Source organism: Mirounga angustirostris, unplaced genomic scaffold (genome assembly GCF_029215605.1).
Source record: "Mirounga angustirostris isolate CCGP_5_RB_7025 unplaced genomic scaffold, mMirAng1.0.hap1 SCAF_2, whole genome shotgun sequence".
NCBI lineage: Eukaryota > Metazoa > Chordata > Mammalia > Carnivora > Phocidae > Mirounga > Mirounga angustirostris.
In genome coordinates, this window is record NW_026991710.1 from 33,178,224 (window position 1) to 33,204,453 (window position 26,230).

Below are 26,230 nucleotides of genomic sequence, written 5' to 3' on the forward strand. Positions count from 1 at the left end.
TCTGGGTCCTGGGATCGAGCCCCACATTGGGCTCCCTGCTCAAGGGGGAGTCTGCTTCTCCCTCTCCTGCTCCCCCTGCTTGTGCTGTCTCTCTCTCTCTCTCAAATAAATAAATAAAATCTTTAAAAAAAATGTGTGTATGCTCTCTCTAAATAATAAAATAGATAAATAAAATCTTAAAAAAAGAAAGAAAAAGGGTAAAAGATGTGAAGAGACTTTTTTACCAAAGAAAATATACTATACTGATGCAAATGAGATGTTCAACTTCTCTAGCCATTAGTGAAATGAAAATTAAGGCGATAATGAGATAAAACTACGCATCTATTAGAAAAGACATAATAAACAAACAAAAAGTAGTGACAATAGCAAATGTTGGCGAGAATGTAGAGAAACTAGATTGCTCATACATTGCTTATGGAAATGTACAATGGTATACCTACACTGGAAAACAAATTTGGCAGTTTCTTAAAAACTAAACATACATTAATCACACAACTCAGTACTTGCATGCTAGGCATTTATCATGAAGAAATGAAAATTAATGTCCACATATCAACTGTACAGGAATGTTCATAGCAGCCTTATTTGTAATTGCCCTAACCTATAAATCACCAGAATGTCCCTCAATAGGTGAATGGTTAAATAAACTGTCATACATCCATACCATGGAATATTTAGCAATAAAAAGAAATAAACTGGTGATACATGTAACAACTTAGATGGATCCCAAGGGCATTATGATGAGTGGAAAAGCCAGTCCCAAAAGGGTACATGCTGCATGATTCCATTTATATAGCTTTCTACAACTGATAAAATTATAGAAATGGAAAATAAATTAGTGGTTATCAGAGTTTTTAGGGTGTGTATGTATGGCTATAAAGGGGTAGCACAGGGAGACATCTGTGGTAATGGAATAGTTCTGTATTTCAATTGCAGTGGTGGTTACATATAAAACATAATAGTTACAGTTAATAGAACTATAAACACACATTGTACCAATGTCAGTTTTCTGGTTTTGATATTGCACTATAGTTATGTAAAATGTAACTGTTGGGGGAAACTGGATGAAGCGTTCACAGGATCTCTCTGTACTGTCTTTATGACCTCCTGTGACTTTATAATTATTTCAAAACAAAAAAATTAAATATAACTATGCATAAGAAGCAAGTTTTTGAAGATATATTTATGTAAAATTTTAACAAAGAAACCCATGGTCCATATTGTTTAGGGCTACATACATTTATACCTGCTTCAATGAAATTAAATTATTTATTTTATACTGCTGAAGGATCAAATATTAAAACTTTGTATAGTTAAACCTAACGGTAAAATTCAGATACATACAAAGATGGTAATGATATATATCAATTTTAGAATAAAGACTGCCTCAGGGAAAGTACAGAAAAGAGATGAGAATGAAGCTTTTGGTGGATCCAAAAATTAGGAAAAAATGAGAAGTTTCCTTGCAAAGGGTAGTTTTGGGTTGGTAGATGAAAAGATGGAATTCAGATGTGGGGCTATTGTTTGCTTTGTTTTGTTTGTTTTGTTTTGTTTTGTTGTAAAAGACTGCAACTTACTTGGATATTGAAGGAAAATATCCAGTACAGAGAAGTTGAAAATCCAGTAAGGGATGCCTAGCTGCTCAGTTGGTGGAGCATGCAACTCTTGATCTCAGGGTCGTGAGTTCAAGCCCCACACTGGGCATGGAGCCTACTTAAAAAAGAAAAGAAAAGAAAATCCAGTAAGAGATGGCAACTAGTTCAAATGTAAGGTGAAAAATCATCAAAGAGGGAATAATTGGACAGGTACTGGAAAGATTGAAGGTTATGCTTAATGCATAGTAAAAGACTGAATGTACAAATGGACAATGGCCAAACCATATATGGCAATAGAATTCTGACCATAACCTCTGCAGCAATGGGCATGGAATGATCAGGACTTGGTCAATGACTGCTCAGAACAAGAGAGAGCCACACGTGCTCCCTAAAGCAATCACAAAAGATGTCTCATTTCTAGCTAGATGCCTCCAGCTTCCTCATGCCAACAACCACCAACCACAGCATACCTGGAGCTTTTTTTTTTTTTTTTTTTTTTTTTTTTTACTATAAAGCTTTCTTGCTTGCCCTGGAGTCTCTGCCAAAAGCAAGCGATTGTGGCTGACTCCTTTGCAATAGCAAGCTCTGAAAAAATAGCCTCTGTTTGTTCTCATTTAGGTAACATTCCTTTATGTCCATGGTAGAAAGGTTGAATTCATGATTTTGAAGGTAGACTTCATGACCCTTCAAGTGAGAAGCTGAGGTAGATTGAATCTGTTGAAAGATGACGATGTCAGGAAACTGCAAAGACAAATTTTGGATGGATTGTCTTTGTAGATAATAAACGCAGAAAATTGGCTGGGTTTTTGAGGATATGACTATGGCCGAAAGTACTGATGTCTTCAATAAATGAGGGAAAGTGGATGGGAAGTCAACAGTACCAACAGATAGGCTGGGGTGGGGTGGAATAACACTGTTTTCAATACTGCCTTTAAGGTAGTCCTTCAAGTCTTCCCTTAAAGGAATGCCAGGTAGGCTGAGGACCAACACTGAAAAAGAGTAATGATCTCTGTCCTAATAGTGAGCAGGGGAAGCAGATATTAGAGTAAATGTGTTAACTGTCAGGGAACTATCATGGAAGCACCACAAGATAGAACCTAGTCAAGATTTTGAGGGCAGGAACTGTCAGAGATTTCCTGGAGGCAGTGATAATTCATACTGTGTCCTGAAGGATGAGCAGGAAAGCACAAGGATAGAGAGGGTTTCATTGCTCTGATTTTATTTCTGTACTGAGACTATACTGTCTTGATTACTATGGCTTTATGATAGGTTTTCAGAGGACAAGTTCTTCCATCTTACTCCTCTTCAGATTGTTTTGGTGCTTCTTAACCTTATTCTTTCTCATTTCAATTTTATTTATTTAATTTTAATTTATTTACTTGTTTGTTTTCAAGTAAGCTTACACCTAATGTGGGGCCTGAACTCACCACCCCAAGATCAAGAGTCACATGCTCTACTGACTGAGCCAGCCAGGTGCCCCATTTTTCATTTCGGTTTTAGAATACACTTGTCAAGTTTCATGAAAATCTGATAGAATTTAAACCTCTTTCTTCTTATTGAATTCTTATACATTCCTTAAGTGGCAGCTTTAAATTTTACCTTCCTCAAGAAGGCCTTACCTGCCTTCCTAGATAAAGTTAAATTTCCTTACTACGTATTTCCACAGCATCCTGTACTTCCCATTAATTAACACAAATCAGACTTATAATTCTTTACTCAAAGTCTGTCTCCTGGGCTGGAAAGTTCACAGGGACCACATCTGTCTAGTTCACCACAATATCCTCCAGCACACAGTCTAAAATAGTTCGTGCTTAAGCCACACTTTTAAAAATTTAAACTAAAAATGTAAATGGGTGTTAGTTGGTAGGGGGTGAAGGGCTGAGGTTGTGAGTCTTCAGCATGTAATATGTAAGGCAGGGATAATCAGTGGAGTGAGACCCCTGAGGAGGTTGAAGAAACATAGTAAAGAGATAGGGGAAGAGATGCCTTGTCTATTTCACAGGAGAAAGATCAAAGAATCGTTGGTTGGTGAGAGTTAACAGAGTTCTATTATTATTATATTCTTCTTCTGTCATTATTTCTAATAATCTACTATTACTACTACTTCCTTTTCTTTCTAAAGTAAGAGATGAGGGGATTTGGTACTCATAAGGAGAGGCAGCAAGATGGGAGATGGGAGAAGAGTGGGGGAGAGGGGTGAAGAATGGATGTGTGAACAGAATAGAGGAGCCAAAGAATCCCGGGGCAGGATTAAGGGCCTAGTGGATATTGGAGACCATGAATTCATACTGTTCCCAATCATATCAATCTGCACCGTATGGTTTTCTCCAGCTGTCCCTAGCAACACAGGTCCACCTACAGATGATATGAAATGTTGGATTGATCCAGGCTGGGATTTTTGCCAGACTGGTGCCAGTGAAGGACAATTAAACCAGTGAGTTCAAAATATTGGTCAAAAGTGGTTGATAAGAAGAAAGGGAGTCAGGGAGAGAGACAGACTATAGACTAAAAGGGCATTTTGGGCGCGCCTGGGTGGCTCAGTTGGTTAAGCGACTGCCTTCGGCTCAGGTCATGATCCTGGAGTCCCGGGATCGAGTCCCGCGTCGGGCTCCCTGCTCGGCGGGGGGTCTGCTTCTCCCTCTGATCTCTTCCCTCTCGTGCTCTCTGTCTCTCATTCTCTCTCTCAAATAAATAAATAAAATCTTTAAAAAAATAAAAAAATACAAGGGCATTTTGTCTGGTTTGTGACAGTTTTCTATTCCTGGTTTCCCAGCTATGTTTCCAACCCATGGGTTCAAGAGATTCCCCTGCATCACTATGGCGCATCTTCTTTTTTCACTGAAGGGAGTTGGAGGAGTTTCTGTTTCAAAATAGTCTTAACTAAGAAAATGTAATATAGACTCTTGTACTTCTCATACTGTGTTTTTGTGGTTTGGAGGTAACGTAGAGCCAAAGTTGATCAGTTTTTCAAGCATTTGGGGCATTTCTGTTGATCTCATCTAACAGCTCTATTGCATAAAGGGCTCAGAGTTCTGGCAGATGATTTTGGAGCCTCTGGGGCTTGGAGTCACCAGGAGAGTTTGCAGGGATCCTTGCCTCCTTGCCTCCTTGCCTAACTAATGCTATTCAGAAGCAGCCAGGACCTCATGCCTGGAGCTCCTGGGGTAGAAAGGCAGTTTCTTTGACTGGCTGCGGATCTTGTCCTGGGAAAAGAGGAAGGTGAGCCCTCTGTTCTTGGCTATAACCAAGATCTTTCCTGACTTGTTTCCTATTGCAAAGTGAATCACTCTTGAAGTAGGTCAGCAATGCCGCAGTCATCTGTCTCTTTCCAGGCTCTACCACTTCGAGATCATATCACTGACCCTTGTGTCTTTCTTCCCAAAGCCATCAGAGACAGGTTTACCAAAACATTTACCTCCTGTTTCCTACTTCATACAATGCTAAATACTAACAACATGGGGCTCTGAGGCTGCCTGTTTTGGGATTTACTTGACTGACATCTCTATAAGGCATTTAGTTTTAGTTTCCCACAACAGTAACACACAAGCAACTTTCATTCTCCTTTTCTCAATTCCTCCTTTCAATTTAACAAGCTGCTCTCAAGGTAGGTTCTAAAATGAGTCCTTGGTATGCAGAAAATGTGGTAATGCTATTAATTTAAATTCCATCAAGTGATATGTCATAATTTATTTAACTATTCCCCTCTGGTTGGACATCCAGATTATTTTTGCTATTTGATTTTATAATTACCCACTGTAAAGGATATCTTTATGCATAAAAGTTTTTCTGTATTTAGGAAAATGTGGGATTCCTCCTTAACTTTCTAGAGTTTTCAGTACCACTAGCATGTAATAATTGTGTACTGCTGAGCCTGAAAGTGTAGAATAATAATATTTAACACCTGCCCCCCTTTTCCCCCCTCTGCTTAGTTTTCTTTGAATCTCTGACCTCTGTAAAATGCCAGTGAATTCCATTTTCCACACTATCATTGCCATTTCTTCCCCATGGAGACCTCCCTCCTGGAGGTATTTGTCTTCCTACTTGGATCTGTACTGATTTCTTTCTAGACCTACTACACAGCAGTCATCTATGCACTCCCCAGTTTCCTGGATCTGATGGCTTACTCTTTCGTCGTTTACTCTCTTATTTTGCTGGAGTGTATCCTCTAATGTCATCATGCAAAGAAGTGTGCAAAGAAGATAAACATTGTGATACTATGCATGTCTAAATATATCAAAGTTAAAAAACATTTTTGAATTTTGAATTTTGAGGACAATGATCCATTGTCTTCTAGCATTCAGTGTTGTGGAGAAATTCAATTGAATTCTAACTCTCAATCTTCTGTTTGTGGTATTTTTTTTTCTTTGAAAGCTTCTAGAATCATCTCTTTTTTTGGTGTTCTGAAATTTCAAGTTGACATGTCTTAGTGTTGCTGTTTTTTAAATTCATTATCTTGAGCACTCAGTATGCTTTTTTAAATTGAGATACAACTGACACATTAGTTTTAGTTGTACAACATAATGATTCCATAATTGCATGTTCAATATGTGTTTTTATTTTTTATTTTTTTTAGATTTTTATTTATTTATTTGAGAGAGAGAGAGCATGAGAGAGAGTGAGAGTGAGAGCACATGAGCAGCAGGGAGGGGTAGAGGGAGAAGCAGACTCCCTGCTGAGCAGGAAGCCCCATGAGGGACTCAATCCCAGGTCGCTGGAATCATGACCTGAGCTGAATGTAGACATTTAACCGACTGAGCCACCCAGGTGCCCTCAATATGCACTTTTAAACTGGAGACTTGGCCTTTCTTTTTCTTTCTTCCTTTCTTCCTTTCCTTTCCTTCCTTCCTTCCTTCCTTCCTTCCTTCCTTCCTTCCTTCCTTCCTTCCTTCCTTCTTTCTTTCTTTCTTTCTTTCTCTCTTTCAGAGATTTATTTATTTGAGAGAGAGAGAGCATGAGCAGGAGGGGTAGAGGGAGAGGGAGAAAGAATCTCAAGCAGACTCCATGCTGAGCACAGAGCCTGCTGCGGGGCTCTATCTCACAACCCTCAGATCACGACCTGAGCCTAAACCAAGAGTTGAACGCTTAACCAACTGCGCCACCCAGGTGCCCCATTGACCTTTATTTCTGGGAAATATTCTTGTGCTATTTCCTTGATAATTTTGTTCCCAATGTCCTCTCTTTGGGGAACTCTTTTAGTTAGATGTTGAAACTCTCAGATTAATACTTTAATTTTGTTATCTTTTATATTTTACCCTCATTTTTAATTTCCCAAATCACCTTTTGTTTCTAATTTTTCTCCCTCTCCCCTTTCATTTCTCTCCTTTCCCTTACTTCTGAGAGAATTTCATTCTTATTTCATGGGATTAAAATCTTATCTCCCTGATAAAATTAATTTACTTTTTAAAATTTTCTTCTACCATCTGCATTATCTGTTTCCGCTGAGTTCTTTTTCTTCCCCTTCGGTTTATTTGTTTTGGCCTCTGTCTTTATTGTTGGAAGCTTTCCTCGAAGATCTGGTGATCCTTGGATGTTTGTTCAGGTTTTTAAATGAATCACTGCAAAGCTGATTGGAAACTCTGTGTGAGTGGGCAGGTCTTGTTAGCTTGTGGGCTTATTTTTAGATTGAGGAGGTAGTCAGCCAGCTTGTGGGTGTGGGTGTGGGTGTGGTCCCCCAAATGTCAGTATGGGTAGGCATTTTCTCTGTAGCAATTTAGTTTATCCGGAGAGAGCCTCTAATCTGCTGCCTGAGAAGGATAAGCCTGGCTGGTGGTGCTGTACCACAGGGTGAGGTAAGGGACTGAGGAGTCTCATAGTTCAGTAGGCAGTCTTTCATTAAAGCCTCACCCTGCCCTCTTCCTGCCTGGTGCTCCCCCAAAGCCTCTCAGGTTGTTTCTCCCCAGTAAAGTACTTGTGGGAGTTGGGGAGGGGTGGGTGCCTGACTGATGGGAGTGGAGGAAGGCTTGTGGGGCTAACTGCTTCTTTTCAGACACCCCTCATTGCTTTCAGTGCCCCATTCCTACCACTGCCTTCTAGGGGACAGGCTTCAGTTGCTAAGCCTTTCTGGAGTGAGTTGTCTTGCTTCTTAAGAGCATTCTCCAACAAAGTTTGGCCTTTTTCTGCTCTGCTAATTTATTTATTTTTAAAGTTTTTAATGGTTTTATTTATTTATTAGAGAAAGAAAGAGAGAGAAAACACGATTGGGGGAGGGGAGGGGTAGAGGGAGAGGGAGAAGCAGACTCCCAGCTGAGTAGGGAGCCCGACATGGGGGCTAAGCCACCCAGGTGCTCCAACCTCTCTGCGAATTTAGTTTCTGTTCCTCCACCTGCTTTTTGTCTTCATGTGCTGTGGGTTGGGGCTACAGATATTTCCTAGTCTTGTTGAAGATGGGGTTTGTGTTTCTGTTTCTCGTTCTGACTGTGTTTGGAGATTTTCAAAAAAAGAGGCTAGAAAGATCAATGCTCAGCCATCTTGATTCTGGAGATTATGGAGGTGACATCATCCTAGCATTTGCCTTGATCACCACTATCCAAACTTACTTGCAAAAAATACAAGTATTTTGAAGGCAGATCTGTCTGCCTATACTCTGCTCAGTGGCAATGCCAAGTAGTGTTATGCCTAGTTATATTGGAACCTGAAACAAAAGAGAAAATTAGTAATACTGATCCTATCTTTTTTTAAAGTTTTGATATTTTGGGGGTGCCTGGGTGGCTCAGTTGTTAAGCATCTGCCTTTGGCTCAGGTCATGATCCCAGGCCCCACGTCGGGCTCCCTGCTCAGCGGGGAACCTGCTTTTCCTTCTCCTGCTCCCCCTGTTTGTGCTCCCTCTCTGTCTCTCTCTCTGCCAAATAAATAAATAAAATCTTAAAAAAAAATAAAAACAAAGTTTTGATATTTTGTTCATTATGGGGGTGTTTGTACCAAATTTGTGTTTTAAAAATATTGCATTGAGGTATTATTTGTCTTGATTACTGAGTTTTTAAATTTTACACTCTACTTGAGTGACTTACTTGCTTCACTCTAATCCTGGTGGGGGGGAGGGAAGTGCATCACATTCCTTTTTTTTTTTTTTATAGATTTTATTTATTTGAGAGATAGAGTGAGCGAGCAAGAGAGAGAGAGAGCACACATGAGCAGGGGCAGAGGGAGAGGAGAAGCAGGCTCCCTTGCTGAGCAAGGATCCTGATGCAGGGCTGGATCCCAAGACCCTGGGATCATGACCTGAGCAGAAAGCAGATGCCTAACCAACTGAGCCACTCAGGCGCCCTGGGGTATCACATTCTTCATCAGCTGCTGTCCCCACCATAAACCACTACAAATAAACATAGAATCTAAGTAAAAGCAGCCTGTTTGCTATGCAAACTTTCAGCTTCAAGGAAAATCCCACAGTGAACTTCCAACCCATTTGCCTTCCTTAGAGCTCCATAGTTACTCTTGAATTCTCTCCTTTGTTCATAGCAATGGTAGGTCCCTTCTAGAAAATATAGGGCTGTGTCAAAGTGAGTTCCTCCTAGTATAATTGAGGTATCCGAGTTTTACTGATAAATGTTGCAAAATGTAAAAGGACAGATGTGGCACTGCCATAATAATGAGGTCCACAGCTTTTTTTACTAAGATGCCATGACATCAACAGAATCAGAAGCATTTCTTCTATATTTTCTGGGTGTTTTTTGCTAAAAACCTTGAGATGAAATAAAAGAAGTAAAAATTCTTCGGGTATTTCTATACCCATTATTAAATATGGACAAGTGTCAGAAAAGGATCCTCCCTTCTTTTTTTTTTTTTTTAAAAAGCTTTTATTTATTTTAATTTGAGATAGAGAGAGGGAATAAGCTGGGGGTGGGGAGGGGTAGAGGGAGAGAGAGAGAGGCAGAGAGAAAGAGAAGCAAACTCCCCACTGAGCAAGGAGCCCAGCTCAGGGCACGATCCCAGAACTCAAAGATCATGACCTGAGCCGTAGGCAGATGCTTAACCGACTGAGCCACCCAGGCGCCCCAGGATCCTCCCTTCTTAATTACAAGATTTTTGTTGGCTAAGTGGGAGATGGAGGAGGAAGGTGTTTTGGCTATGGAGCACTATGATGCAATGAGAGTGAATTTTTTAATTCTTTTTTATTCTTGTTTTAATTAGCTGTGGTGATGTAGGCGAGTCTTTTAGACCACTGCGCATTGCCACGTGAAGAACAGTCATGTTAAAGGTATGGGGCAGACAAATTTTCCTTTCTCCCCTTTTATGTTCTTCGGCTGGTCTGATAATCAAGTTGACATAAGACAGATTAACAGAACAAAAAGAAGTTAAATTTCCTATATGCCAGAGCCCCAAAGATCTGAGACTCAAGGGCCTGTCAGGGAGTTGAGGCTTACATGCCATCCCCAGCTGAGGAATGGGATAGTGGCCCGGGGCTTCAAAGGGGAGGAGGGTAATTCACAGGACGATAAGAAAAGCCTGTTTTGTAATTAACTGTCGTCCTGCCACACAGGTAAGTCTTCCGGTAATAGCTCCCTTTCTGGACCAGGCCCCCTATCAAAATTCTTTTAGGTAGTTGAGGGGGGGGTAGAAGTTTGTCTTGGGTCTTGACTGACTTCAGCTCAAAATCATCCACATGCCAAAGTGGCACATTTTGGGGTGGCATATTCTGCTCCCCTTCAGTCCTGCCTTTGAAACTTCCCCAAGAAATTTCATAGTCTAGAAGTTGGATTGGTAGATTGTTCCATCTCATCGAACTAGTCTGTTCGTCCTGAGGGTAGGTCACTTCACTTAGTTGTGTCTCATTTCAGGAAGCAGAGATGTGGGGGGCTCCCAAAGTTGGACCTGTGGTTCAAACAATCAGGTATTTAATAGAAGACATTTCTGTGGAAACAAAAGAAAAACAATGGTTAGTAATTGGAGCAGATTATGATCTCAGAGTCTGGGTTCTGAAGGCAGCCAATCGAGAAGCTTACTAGATGTCTGGCTTGAAGCATCTTCAGATGGATACGGGCTGGCGGTGACTCTCCTGGTTTGTAGTTTGAATGCCTGTAGTGATCTCTCTGAGTAGCTGCACAGCAACAGGCATGAAGACTGTCCATGCATGAGGTGTTGTGGCGGTTTCTCTGAAGTTTATAACAGGTTGTTCAGCTTTAGCTTACATGGCTTTGGGGAAAAGGTGGTTTTAGTTTTCAATGGTTCCCAATCAGAAGGGTGAGAGGAAATTGAAAATGTTAGTTTGGAGATTTGTGGCCATATATTGGAGGAAACTAGAAGAGTTCAGGATCTAGTCCAGTGTAGAGGATCCTTTTCTGACACTTGTCCATATTTAATGAATAAAGACAATTAATAGCACTAGAATTTTATATCCACAAAGGTGTTTTACTGAAACATAATTTTTCTCTCCATAATCACTCCCACTTTTATCAAAGATAACCACAGTGGGGCGCCTGGGTGGCTCAGTTGGTTAAGCAACTGCCTTCGGCTCAGGTCATGATCCTGGAGTCCCAGGATCGAGTCCCACGTCGTCGGGCTCCCTGCTCGGCAGGGAGTCTGCTTCTCCCTCTGACCCTCCCCCCCTCATGCTCTCTCTCTCTCTCATTCTCTCTCTCTCAAATAAATAAAATCTTGAAAAAAAAAAAGATAACCACAGTAAGACTAATTTGTTTGCAAATTAAGTCTAGTTTCAATAAACTTGGCCTGATTATTTATATAAGTGCAGCAAGAATAGTGATTTATCTTATAGGCTCTTTTAAATCTGCTTTGCTGGAAATTTTCATATGGAATCTCAGATTGGACTTTTATTTATTTTTATTTGAGAGAGTGAGCGAGAGAGAGAGCACAAGAGAGAGTGAGCACAAGCTGGGGGAGAGGCAGAGGGAGAGGGAGAAGCAGGCTCCCCACTGAGCAGGGAGCCCAATGCGGGGCTCTATCCTAGGACCCTGGGATCATGACCCAAGATGAAGGCAGACACTTAACTGACTGAGCCACCCAGGCGCCCCAGATTGGACTTTTAAAAGCCTCTTAAGGCTAGAAAGCCAAGCCACATACTCACCATCTGACTTCACCTGCAATACCTATAGATTTGAGTAAATTACTTCCTTTTCAAGGTCCCCAAAATATTCTGAGGTTTCTGAGACTGCCAGGAAGTGGCCTTCCTTACTCACCTGGTAAGGCTGTCAGGAGCTCTGTAAGCAAGGTATCAGGCCAAGTTTTCCAAGGGGCTTTGTTGGCTCCATAAAGTCAACCTTAGTCCCTTAAAGCTGTCTGGTCATATCTGATTCCATGCACATTCTCAAAATAGACATTCCAGCCAAAGCCTTGGTAATATAAGCAATATTTCCATTTCTGTCTTGTAACAAGGACAACAGACTCTTACTGAATTTATGCAAGTAACTATATTGCCATGAAAAGAGGACTCAAGAGTTTCTGAGTTCTGGGGGATCAGCTAGGGAGAAAGGGTAAATGCTTCATCTTTGTTACAAACGTATATTTACCAAACTGCTATAAGTCATAGATCGCTTAAGATTAAAGGTTTCCTTAAATCTGGAAAAACAAGACATTAAGGAACCAGCAATGTTTCAAACAAAAAGTCATAAAAAAATTATAATCATCCTCCTTAGTTCATTCAGTGCCGTTTAATTAATTTTTGCTCTGCTTGGTCCAGGTTTTTTATTAGTTTTGGAAATTCTTATCCAATTCAGTTTATGATCAAAGAGTTATCAGAAACCTGTACTTGTCAAAGTTCTTTCCATGAATCTCCTTGAAGATGAAGAACTCGCAGGAACACTATTACAAAAGCATCAGAATAAAACAATTGTAAATGACAAAAGACCTAAAAATGGCCATGGTTAAAGATCTGATGAGATTTCATTATAATGCAATTGACAAGGAAATGTATTTCTTTGATATACATTTTAAGATAATAACTAGAATTATGATAATATTATACCAGAACATATCAGATTTCTAGGCATTTCATACAAGATCAGGAATGCTTATATTAATAACATATATCCACGCAAATATAATCTAAGAAGATTTAGCATCAGTTTTTTGACAGTGCTTCCCATTAAATTTAACATAACAGATAAGCCTAATTAGTGTCACATCTCTCTTTCTGTTAGGAGAGAAAACAAATCTTTGAGATGTTCCAGGAGCCCTTTGGAAAATCCTGAAGTTAGTTCAAGGTCAAAAAGACTTCATTTAGAATTTGATTTTCTGAAGTTTTTCAAAAATATCAAAAAGTTTTAGAACATTTCTTCAAGTAGGATCATAGATTACTATGAAATAATACTTTGTCACCCATTTAACCATAGTGACAAAGATTCTGCAGAGAAATACAAAAGAAAATTAAATAGTTGTTAAAAAAAAAAGCTTAACTCTTTTTTTTTAAATTTTTTTTTATTCTTTTGTTAATCCCCATACATTACATCATTAGTTTTAGATGTAGTGTTCCATGATTCATTGTTTGTGCATAACACCCAGTGCTCAATACAGAATGTGCCCTCCTCAATACCCATCACCAGGCTAACCCATCCTCCCACCCCCCTCCCCTCTAGAACCCACAGTTTGTTTTTCAGAGTCCATCGTCTCTCATGGTTCGTCTACCCCTCCGATTCCCCCCCTTCATTCTTCCCCTCCTGCTACCTTCTTCTTCTTTTTTTTTTCTTAACATATATTGCATTATTTGTTTCAGAGGTACAGATCTGAGATTCAACAGTCTTGCACAATTCACAGCGCTTACCAGAGCACATACCCTCCCCAATGTCTATCACCCAGCCACCCCATCCCTCCCACCCCACCCCCCACTCCAGCAACCCTCAGTTTGTTTCCTGCGATTAAGAATTCCTCATATCAGTGAGGTCATATGATACATGTCTTTCTCTGTTTGACTTATTTCGCTCAACATAATACCCTCCAGTTCCATCTACGTCATTGCAAATGGCAAGATCTCATTCCTTTTGATGGCTGCATAATATTCCATTGTATATATATACCACATCTTTTTTTTTTTTAAAGATTTTATTTATTTATTTGACAGAGACAGCGAGAGAGGGAACACGAGCAGGGGGAGTGGGAGAGGGAGAAGCAGGCTTCCCGCAGAGCAAGGAGCCCGATGCAGGGCTCGATCCCAGGACCCTGGGATCGTGACCTGAGCCGAAGGCAGACGCTTAACAACTGAGTCACCCAGGTGCCCCTATACCACATCTTCTTTATCCATTCATCTGTCGATGGACATCTTGGCTCTTTCCACAGTTTGGCTATTGTGGACATTGAAAGGCTTAACTCTTTTAATAGAGAAGATTCAGCTTGCTTGCTTGCTTGCTTTTCTTTTTTCTTCTTCTTTCTTTTTTTTTTTTTTTAAAGATTTTATTTATTTATTTGACAGAGAGAGACACAGCAAGAGAGGGAACACAAGCAGGGGGAGTAGGAGAGGGAGAAGCCGGCTTCCCGCTGAGCAGAGAGCCCGATGTGGGGCTCAATCCCAGGACCCTGGGATCATGCAGACGCTTAACCGACTGAGCCACCCAGGCACCCTCTTTTTTTTTTTTTAATAAGACTCTACTTTGGGGACACCTGGGTGGCTCAGTCAGTTAAGTGTCTGCCTTCAGCTCAGGTCATGATCACAGGGATGGAATCCTGCATCAGGCTCCTTGATTAAAATGGAGCCTGCTTCTCCCTCTGCCTAACACTCCCCCTGCTTGTGCATGAGCTCTTTCTCTCTCTCTCTGACAAATAAATAAGTAAAATCTTTAAAAAAAACCAAGATTTTACTTTTAAGTAATCTCTACACCCAGTGTGGGGCTTGAACGTACAACCCCAAGATCAAGAGTTGCATGCTCTACTGACTGACCTAACCAGACACCCCAAGGTTCAGCTTTTTGAAGCAAAAATTGAATAAAGACAACATGAGAAATTATTTTGACAAAAAGAATCTTTGTTTTTTAGACAGATTATTTTAATATGTAAAGAAAAACATTTTATAATTTCCTATTAAGAGCAGGCCATTAGTCTAAGAAAATTGTCCTTTTAACAGAGAGAAAACTAAATTCTAATTTAGTACCAGCTTACTTTTCATATTGAAATTCATTCACTTAATTAAATTCATTTCAATCTTAGCCAGTCCTGGCCATGCATAAAATTTCTTTCTAAAGATTCCTTTTCCACAAACCTTCTACAATTTTTCAGATTTTATGTTTTTCCCTCTTTCCCATTTTGAAATTGCCATTCTCTCTTAGGACAAAATTACTTTCTTTTCTCTTAACAAAAATCCATTTCTCTTCCTCATACCTCTTTTATTGAAAACACACACACATACATACACACAGATATATACACATACACAAGAAAACACACATTCTACTTTACTTGCATCCCTAGATATTTACCCTATTATTTCTAGGAAGTTTAATTACATATATTGGAAATTTTTTTACAAGAGGTAACATTTTAAAAATGTTTTAATTCCAGTATAGTTAACATTCAGTGTTATATTAGGTTCAGGTGTATAATATAGTGATTCAATAATTCTATATATTACTCAGTGCTCATCATAATAAGTGTACTCTTTAATCCAATCACCTATTTCACCCATCCCCCCACCGGCCTTCCCTCTGGTAACCAACAGTTTGTTCTCTATATTTAAGAGTCTGTTTTGGGGGCCTCTGGGTGGCACAGTTGGTTAAGTGTCCAACTCTTGGTTTCCACTTGATTCATGATCTCAAGGTCATGAGATTGGGCCGCACATCGGGCTCCACACTCAACACAGAGTCTACTAAAATTTCTCCCTCCCTCTCCCTCTGCCTCTCCCCTCGCTTGCTGTCTCTCTAAAATAAATCTTTTAAAAAAAAGTCTTTTTTTTTTAGTTTGTCTCTTTTTTTCTTTGTTCATTTGTTTCATTTCTTAAATTCCACATACGAGTGAAATAATGGTATTTGTCTCTCCATGTCATTGCAAATGGCAAGATTTCATTCTTCTCCATGGCTAATATTCCACTGTGTGTGTGTATGTATATATATAATCTCTTTTTTATCCATTCATCTATTGATGGACACTTGGGCTGCTTCCATATCCTGGCTATTGTAAATAATGCTGCTATAAACATAGGGGTGCATATATCTTTTTGAATTAGTGTTTTCATATTCTTTGGGTAAATACCCAGTAGTGGAATTACTGAATCATATGGTAGTTCTATCTTTAATTTTCTGAGAAACCACCGTTCTGTTTTCCACAATGGCTGCACCAGTTAGCATTCCCACCAACAGTGCATGAGTTTTCCTTTTTCTCCTCATCCCTGCTAACACCTGTTACTTCTTGTATTTTTGATTTCAGCCATCCTGAGAGAATTGCAGTGATACCTCATTGTAGCTTTGATTTGCATTTCCCTGGTGATGAGTGATGGTGAGCATATTTTCATTTATCTGTTGGCTATTTGTATGTCTTCTTTGGAGAAATATTTGTTCATGTCTTCTGCCCATTTTTTAATTGGATTATTTTTTGGGGGGTGTTGAGTTGTATAAATTATTTATTTATTTTGCATACTAACCCTTCATCAGATACATCATTTGCAGATATCTTCTCCCATTCAGTAGGTTGTCCTTTAGTTTTGTTGATTGTTTCTTTTTGTTGTGCAGAGTTTTTATTTTGATGTCATCCCAATATTTTATTTTTGTTTTTATTTTTCTTGCCTCAGGAGACATATCTAGAAAAATGTTGCTTCAGCCGATGTCAGAGAAATTACTGCCTGTACTGTCTTCTAGGATTCTTGTAGTTTCAGGTCTCACATTAAGGTCCTTAATCCATTTTGAATTTATTTTTGTGTTTGGTGTAAGAAAGTGGTCCAGTTTCATTCTTTTGCATGCAGCTGCCCAGTTTTCTCAACACCATGTGTTAAAGAGACTGTCTTTTTTCCTATTGCATATTTTTGCCTTCTTTGTTAAAGATTAATTGACCATATATTCATGGGTTATTTCTGGGCTATTTTGTTCTATTGATTTATGTGTCTACTTTTGTGCCAGTATCATACTGTTTCGATTATTATAGCTTTGTAGTGTATCTTGAAATCTGGGATTGTGATACCTCCAGTTTTGTTTTTCTTTTTCAAGATTGATATGGCTATTCAGGGTCTTTTGTAGTTCCATACAAATTTTAGGATTGTTTGTTCTAGTTCTGTGAAAAATGCTATTGGTATTTTGATAGGGATTACATTAAACCTGTAGATTGTTCAATCCATGAACATGGAATATCTTTCTATTTGTGTCATTTTTTTTTTAAGATTTTATTTATTTATTTGAGAGAGAGAGAATGAAAGAGAGAGAGAGCACATGAGAGGGGGAAGGGTCAGAGGGAGAAGCAGATTCCCTACTGAGCAGGGAGCTTGATGCGGGACTCGATCCAGGGACTCCAGGATCATGACCTGAGCCAAAGGCAGTTGCTTAACCAACTGAGCCACCCAGGTGCCCTATTTGTGTCATTTTGAATTTCTTCAGTGTTTTGTAGTTTTCAGAGTACAGGTCTTTCATCTCTTTGTTTAAATTTATTCCTGGGTATTTTATTATTTTTAGATACAATTGTAAATGGGATTTTTTTCTTAATTTTCTTTCTGCTGCTTCCTTATTAATATATAGAAATGCAACAGATTCTGTACATTGATTTTGTATCCTGCAACCTTACTGAATTTCTTTATCAGTTCTCATAGTTTTTGGGTGGAGTCTTCAGGGTTTTGTATATATAGTATCATGTCATCTGCAAATAGTGAACAGTTTTACTTCTTCCTTACCAATTTGGATAACTTTTTTTTTTTCTTGTCTGATTGCTGTGGCTAGGACTTCCAGTACTATGTTGAATAAAAGGGGTGAGAGTGGACAGCCTCGTCTTGTTCCTGAACTTAGGGCAAAAGTTCTCAGTTGTTCACCTTTGAGTATGATGTTAGCTGTAGGTTTTTCATTTATGGCCTTTATTATGTTGAAGTATGTTCCTTCTAAACCTACTTTGTTGAAGGTTTTTATCATGAACGGATGAGGTACTTTGTAAAATGCTTTTTCTGTATCAATTGAAATGATCATATATTTTTTATCCTTTCTCTTGTTGATGTGATGTATCACATTGATTGCAAATATTGAACCACACTTGCATCCCAGGAATAAATCCCATTTGATCATGGTGAATGATTTTTTTAATGTATTATTGATTCAGTTTGCTAATATTTTGTTGAGGATATTTGCATCTATGTTCATTAGAGATATTGGCCTGTAGTTCTCTTTTTTTGTAGTGTCTTGATCTTGTTATGGTATCAGGGTAATGTTGGCTTCATAAAATGAATTTGGAAGCTTTCCTTCTTCTATTTTATGGAATAATTTGAGAAGAATAGCTTTAACTCTTATTATTTAAATGTTAGGTAGAATACATATATTAGAATTTTTTTAACCCTTAAAAACCTGCATTTTTAGTGAAAATAAAGAACTGAACAATTATGAACTGCCTTTTGTATTAGCATTCTGTGGCCTGGCAAATTTATGATTACTTTTTATAATTTTTGGAAACATATGCTTTCTCATAGTAAATTTCTCAGCATGGCACAAAACATGTTTATGAATACATCCAAATATCTTTAGTTCCTGTGTAAAAGGAAGCAAAAAGTGGGTAAACCTATGTTCAGTAATTAATATTTAAGTATTTTATCTTAGCTGGAAATGATCTGGATATTTAATGAATTTAACTCATTCTTTAACTTAACCTAGCAAAATTTAAGGCTTCAGGTTACCAAAAAGATTTGGGGGAAACTATTTAAAAATTTCACCTAAGGGGCACCTGAGTGGCTCAGTTGGTTGAGTGTCCAATTCTTGGTTTTGATTCAGGTCATGATCTTAGGGTCTTGGCATCAAGCCCTGTGTTGGCTCTGCACTGAGCATGGAGTCTGCTTGAGATTCTCTCCCTCTCCCTCTGCTCCTCCCTCCGCTCACAAGTGCAGGCACGCGCTTGTGAGCACTCTCTCTCTCTAAAATAGATAAATAAATAAAATCTTTAAAAGAAGTTCATCTAAAACTTTTTTATCCTACTTATATCTATTTAATTTACTTGTTCTTAACAATTATGCTTAGCCTATCCACACAAACTTCTTGAGATATTAGACAGTCAGCCATCACACCAACCTCTTTTTCTTGCAGACAAATTTTGTAAGAGCTAACATGAACTCATTTGATCTTTAGTAACCCTAGATAGAATAAAAGTATTATATTTAATGCAGCTAACCCTAAATATGTATCTATTTTAACTAAACCAAGCAACTTAAACTGGCTTCAGTATATTTTCCCAGATCATAAGAACCTGAAAAGCATTTGGGTTAATTTTTATTCTATTTCTGAAAATTTTTAGGAATACTTAATTTATATAAACAGATTTCTTTAAGCCAATTAAATGAGTTCTTTTACAGATTAATTTTAGTATACCATCTGGAGGTAGGAAAATGCCACATATTTATAACACATGTGTATATATAGACATACAAATAGACAGAAACAGAGATGTTATAGCTTCCGTTTTAAAATTACTGCCATGAATCAGGTACAATAATATAAAACTCACTAGTTATAAGAAGAGTTGGGTATAAGTCATATTTCTGGTAGATGGAATAAATTTATGCTACCTGCTCAGATGGTTAAAGCTTTTTTAAAACCAATATTTCTGGAGAAGACACTTAAAGCCGTTTTCATTTGTCTAAGTTTCAAATGAGCTTTCCCTCTTTCATTCTTCTTCTGATAAAAATTACTTCCCTCAAGTTTGTACTTTATAGAAATGGCCTAGATAAGTTAACATTTACATCACACAAAGACATAGAAAAAGAATACATGCTTCCCCAAGAAGGACTTTGGCTTTGTGAGGCCAGTATTTATAAACCTTTTGACATAAATTGGGGAGATTTGGAAATCGGTAAAAAGGAATAGGTAAATTTTGAACTGCTTCTAGAGAGGTATTTGTAGTTTCCCAAAGATTTGTAAGATAAGGACAGTTGCTCTCAATTCTTCAAAGAATTAGGTTGCAGCCTAAATGACATCCTAGGTCAATTCACCCATCCAACTAGTTATCTTTGATTTGCTTCACCATTCAACCTTGGACCACTTTACCCTAGGGGGAAAAGGCTCTACCATTGCGTCTGTCAGCCCCTGAACATCGATCTTCAGCTGATCATTGTAGGAAGGCCTAGGAGAAATTCTGGTCATCTGCTTCCTCTGTCAATGGCGGCGGCGGTGGTGGCGGTGGGGTGGAGGGGTTCCTCAGGGAACTGTCTGGTTTGTTTTAACTACAGTATAACTATGGGTGGGAAGAACACCCCTTAGCAGATAATCAAGGTCCCTGTGAGTAGAGTTGTGAATGGCCACTGATCTTTCCAACTCTTCTCTAAATTCGGTAGGAACTTTTGAAAATGGAGATGAAGTGGGGCTTTATAATTTAAAAGATCTGATGCTGTCCAGAGGACATGGATTCTTTGTAGTGGGGTTCCAGGATACATCCACAAAGGACATTGCATAGGAAGGTCTGAAGCTGGCAGAACCAGATTACAGAGCACTGGAAAGTAGAAATTGTGAGAAACAGCAAAGTGAGCCCTGTCTCAGATGCTTCTACTAAATTCAATTTCTGGCTTTCAGCATTTACATGAGTACTTATATATACCCTGGGCCTGAAGATTAGGTTGAAGTGCTCTCTGCAAATCTTGTAGGGAAAGGGAAGTTAAAACAGGCAGATGGGGCCAGATTTTAAGAAGGGGAATTTACACTGGATGTGGACATTATTTTTTGTTCTAATTTCTGTTCTTTCATCTTGTTAAGGGAGTCTCTAAGCCTAGCTGTAATACTCCTTTGTGTCGTCTCTTTAATTTGGTCTTTCCATCAGTACTGATAATACAATTGTTTAGAATGAGAGCTCTCTAAAATTTTTTTCTTTCAAAAATAGCCAAGGGGAGCCTGGGTGGCTCAGTCCTTAGGTGTCTGCCTTCAGCTCAGGTCACGATCCCGGGGTCCTGGGATCAAGCCCTGCATTGGGCTCCCTGCTCAGAGGGAAGCCTGCTTCTCCCTCTCCCACTCCCCCTGCTTGTGTCCCCTCTCTCGCTGTGTCTCTCTCTGTCAAATAAATAAATAAAATCTTAAAAACAAACACACAAACAAACAAAAACAAAAATAGCCAATTCAGAGGATTCATCATCTGGCCATTGACAAATAGAATCTTCATCTCAATAGTGACTTAAACCAATATGCCTTTTTACAGCTCAACCAAGAACGTAAGAGGCATTTCAAGGGGCAGTGCAAAAGATACAGCCCTCACAGGATCCAGGAAGTTCAGTCCCAGAGTTAGCCTAAGAAAGCAGAGGCATTCATTGTCACAGGTGGTAAGAATGGTAGAGTGAAAACAGTATCTCCGGTTTTCCACAAAAAACAGATACTGTTTTTCCACAAAAACCAGTATCATCCGGAGATGCCACTGGTCACAGACTTGCTATCTGTGACACAGGCAGATGCTACTGGAATGGGACTTTTCTAGCACTACCAAGGCAATGAAGCTTGAGATGACAAAGGCGCCTTATGGACTAGACTTCTTATAACACAATCTTCTGAGAGCTGGCATAGTTGGACAAAGGGAATCCTGCCTCACACTGGACCCAATTCAGCTCAGGTCAGACCCAGTATGGTTTTTCATATTGGATCCACAGCCTATTTGGTTGTCTGCAAGATACATATTGGTACATGCATCCTGTAATTGTTGGAGATCAGACAGAATATTCTCATTCATCATAAAGCCAAGCTCTCAGGACATGGAACATGATGACAGAAACAAAAGAAAATAATGACCATCTCTGGGAGGAAAGGGATCAATAGAAATCAAGATTACTCATACCAAATCTTTACCAGAGTCACTACACCCAAGGAACTTAGTTCACACAAGTATTTTCTCCTGCTAGTCTATGTTTAGAAAAAGAAAAGGACACCTGGCTGGCTCAGTTAGAGGAGCATGCGACTCTTGATCTCAGGGTTATGAGTTTGAGTCCCACGTTGCGTATAGAGATTACTTAAAATCTTAAAAAAAAAAAAAAGAAAGAAAGAAAAGGACTCTTGTCACTCTTGATTCCAACAGATCCTTCAGGCAGAGATTTGGGAGACTGACATGTAAGGACTCTTACCTTCTGCTGGCTTTTTTCAGGGATCCTAGGATTTCTCAGTTGCAGCAGCCCCAGAGTGAGCAAGGTCCAGCCGGTGGAAGTCCCTTCATGATTGCCAACTGTAAGAGTGGAAAAATTTCTCCTTCTTCTCTTTTAGGTTCTTCAGCTGGTCTGATAATCAAATTGACATAAGACAGATAAACAGGACAAAAAGAAGTTAAATTTCCTATATGCCAGAGCCCCAAAGATCTGAGACTCAAGGGCCTGTCAGGGAGTTGAGGCTTACATGCCATCCCCAGCTGAGGAATGGGATAGTGGCCCGGGGCTTCAAAGGGGAGGAGGGTAATTCACAGGACGATAAGAGAAGCCTGTTTGGTAATTAACTGTCGTCCTGCCACACAGTAAGTCTTCCAGACAAAAAGCTGTCTCTGGTCATAGCTGTCTTTCTGGGCCAGGCCCCCTATGGAAATTCTTTTAGATAGTTAAGGGAGAGGTAGAAGTTTGTCTTGGGTCTGTTGGGTCTTGATTGACTTCAGCTCAAAATTACCCACATGACAAAGTGGCACATTCTGGGGTGGCATATTCTACTCTCCTTCAAAGGCTTTCTCAGTCCTTGTGTGCTTATAGGAAATTATAACCATTTTGGGGTGCTCTGTCTATAAGCCATAGAGGCACCATGGTTGAGGCAGTGGTTACCTCACCTTACTTGCCATATTACACCCTTGAGAAAGATCTAGAGAAGTGCTACTCAGAGTACAGTGTACACTCTGGGCTACAGTTCTTTTTTTTTTAATTTAAATTCAAACTAGTTAACATACAGTGTAGTATTGGTTTTAGGAGTAGAATTTAGTGATTCATCACTTACATATAACACCCAGTGCTCATCCCAACAAGTGCCCTCCTTGATACCCTTCACCCATTCAGCCCATCCTCCCACCCACCTCCCCTCCAGCAACCTGTTTGTTTTCTATATTTAAGAGTCTCGTATGGTTTACCTCCCTTAGAGTTAGTTCTTGAACTAGTATTACCTGTGTCCAGATAATCATAGAAATTGAGAACAAGCATTTAGAAACTTCTGTAGCAGTTTGACAGAATAATGTGTCTGTTGAATTTAATAATAAAAGTGTCAGCTTGTATTTTGCTGTCTGTTTTTTTTTTAAAGATTTTCTTTATTTATTTGAGAGAGAGAGAGAGTGAAAGCAGTGAGAGGGGGAGGGGAAGGGAACACAGTGGGGTACAGAGGGAGAGGTAGAAGCAGATTCCCTGCTGAGCAAGGAGCCTGATGCAGGGTTCGATCCCAGGACCCCAGGATCATGACCTGAGCTGAAGGCAGATGCTTAACTGACTGAACCACCCAGGCTCCCCTGGAGAGAATTCTTAAGATTTAAAAAAGAGTCAAATTCTTCATGACACTGAATTTCCAGTGGTCTTGGATATGATATCAAAAGCACAGACAAAATGGCAAAAATAGACAAATGGGACTACATCAAACTAAAACTGTTGTGCATCAAAAGACAGAGTCAAAAGAGTGAAAAGGCAACCTACCAAATGGGAGATAATATTTGTAAATCATATACCTGAACTATCTGACCAGGGATTAATATCCTGAATATATAAAGAACTCCTACAACTCAACAACAAAAATATCAAATAACCCAATTAAAAAATGGGCAAAGGATTTGACTAGACATTTCTTCAAAGGTGATATACAAATGGCCAATACACATATGAAAAGATTATTGGCATCACTAATTATTAGGGAAAAGCAAATCAAAACCACATTGAGATATTAACCTCACACCCATTAGGATGGTCACTATTAAAAAACAAAAAACAAAAAACAAAAAACAAAAAACAAAACCCAGGAAATAACAAGTATTAGCAAGGACATGGAGAAAATGGAACCTGTTGGTGGGAGTGTAAAATGGTGCAACCGCTGTGGAAAACAGTATGATGCTTTCTCAGAAAATTAAAAATAGAACTACCATATAATCTAGCAATGCCACTTCTGGGTATACATCCAAAAGAATTGGATACAAGATCTCAAAGAGATATTTTTCACACCCATGTTCATTGCAACATTATTCACAATAACAGGGAAGTAGAAGAAGCCTAAATGTACATCAACAGATGTATGTATAAAGAAAATGTGGTATAAATATATACATAGTGAAATACTGTTCAGTCTTAAAAAGGGAGGAAATCCTGTCACATGCTGGAACATGGATGAACCTTGAAGACATTATGCTAAGTGAAATGAGCTAGTCACAAAAAGATAAATATTGTATGATTCTTTTTTTTTAAAGATTTTATTTATTATTTGACAGAGAGGGAGAGAGCACAAGCAGGGGGAGCAGTAGAGGGAGAGGGAGAAGCAGACTCCCTGCTGAGCAGGGAGATGGATGTGGGACTCGATTCCAGAACCCTGGGATCATGACCTGAGCCAAAGGCAGATGCTTCACCAACTGAGCCACCCAGGAACCACATGCTGTATGATTCTTTTTTTTTTTTTTAAGATTTTATTTATTTATTTGACAGATACACAGTGAGAGAGAGAACACAAGCAGGGGCAGAGGGAGAGGGAGAAGCAGGCTTCCCGCGGAGTAGGGAGCCCGATGCGGGGCTCGATCCCAGGACCCCGGGATCATGACCTGAACCAAAGGCAGACGCTTAACGACTGAGCCACCCAGGCACCCCTGCTGTATGATTCTTATACAAGATATCTGAAGTAGCCAAATTCATAGAAACAGAAGGCAAAAGGTGGTTACTAGGGCTGAGGGGAGGGGATGAGGGAAGTTGTTGTTTAATAGGTATAAAGCTGGCTTGTCTTTTATCTCCTTTATATTAGTTATTTTTGCTGCATAAAAAATTATCACAAACTTATAGTTTAAAACAACACACATTTATTATCTCACATTTTACATCAGTCAGGAGTCTGGCTTGGGTTCACTAGGTCCTCCGGTCAGGGTCTCACCAGGCAGAAATCAATGTGTTACATTGATACAATGGCTACAATCTCATCTGAGACTTAGGGTCCTGGGGACTTAGGGTCCTCTTTGAAGCTCACTGTGGCTGTCCATAGAATTTAGGTCCTTGTGGTTTGTGATTAAAGTTGCGTTTCTTGCTTGCTATTAACTGAGGACTGTTCTTATTTCCTAGAGGCTGCTCTCAGGTCCTTGCCACATGGCACCCTATCATAAAATGACAGTTTGCTTTTTCTTCAAGGGACCAGGAAAACAACCGTCTGACAGTTCACCTTCTTTTAAAGGGCTCACTTGATTAGGGCAGGCCCATCCAAGATAATCTCCTTTTTTATTAATTCAAAGTCCAATTTGGTTATCTAATCATAGGAATGATACTCCATCATATTCGCTGGGCTCACATATACAAGGCATATACATTAAAGGGCAGGAATCTTTGGGACAATCTTAGAAATCTTACCGAGGGCGCCTGGGTGGCTCAGTCGGTTAAGCGTCTGCTTTCAGCTCAGGTCATGATCCCAGAGTCCTGGAATCGAGCCCCACATCGGGCTCCCTGCTCAGCGGGGAGTCTGCTTCTCCCTCTCCCTCTGCCTGCCGCTCTGCCTACTTGTGCTCTCTATCTCTCTGTCAAATAAATAAAATCTTTAAAAAAAAAAAAAGAATTCTTACCGAAACTTCTTCCTTTTATTGAAAGTCATCAAATACCAAGCAGGACTTGTGGCATAAAATAACCTTGGAGTGGAGAAAAAAAATTGTGTAATGATGTTTCTCTCTTTAATTGGACATAATGATAATAAGGTAGTTTATTCTCATTATTTATTCAAGTTTTGCTGGAGGAGAAATAAAAGGAAATAGGTTGGTTTGGCCCACTTAAAAATTAAGTAAGTGTTATGTTATTTATTTGTTCTCATTTCAAGTATTACATGTATTTTTAAATGTTTTCTATAAGCAGGGAAACACTTTTTAAACTTAAAAAATATTTTTTGTTGGATTAGTTTATGATTTCACATATAAATAAACTATATCCTTCTCCATGTTTAGTTAATGATATTTCTGAAATATGACACATTGTTAAAATAATATTCTTTCCAGTATTTATTTATTTATAAAAGATTTAATTTATTTATTTGTCAGAATAAGAGAGAGGGAGCACAGGCAGGGGGAGCGGCAGGCAAAGGGAGAAGCAGGCTCCCTGCTAAGCAAGGAGCCCGATGTGGGACTCAATCCCAGGACTCTGGGATCATGACCCGAGCTGAAGGCAGACCCTTAACCGACTGAACCACCCAGGCATCCCTCTTTCTCATATTTAAACCATATTTTCTAACAAATAAAAATTGGTACTCAAAACAATTTATATCCTTTGCAGATATATTCTTTTTAGAAATATTCTTTTATTTCCAAAAGTCAGAAATTTATACATTTTAAGTTTTGTTTAAAGTACCAACTATATGAGAAAAATCCATCTCTAATGTTTCTTATTCTATAGTTGCAATGTGTCCTGCAAAATGTTACTATTTCAACATGATGGAAAAAATACT

General features: G+C 39.1%; 1 long non-coding RNA gene across 1 annotated transcript; it reads right to left on the reverse strand.

Moving 5' to 3' along the window:
* Positions 1-9,728: 9,728 nt before the first annotated feature.
* On the reverse strand, positions 9,729-21,868 carry LOC135363584 (uncharacterized). Its single transcript, XR_010409340.1, has 3 exons — positions 21,733-21,868; positions 10,535-10,724; positions 9,729-10,442 (listed from the first exon to the last, which is right to left on the reverse strand). It is a non-coding gene; the product is annotated as an uncharacterized LOC135363584 (long non-coding RNA).
* Positions 21,869-26,230: the final 4,362 nt, after the last annotated feature.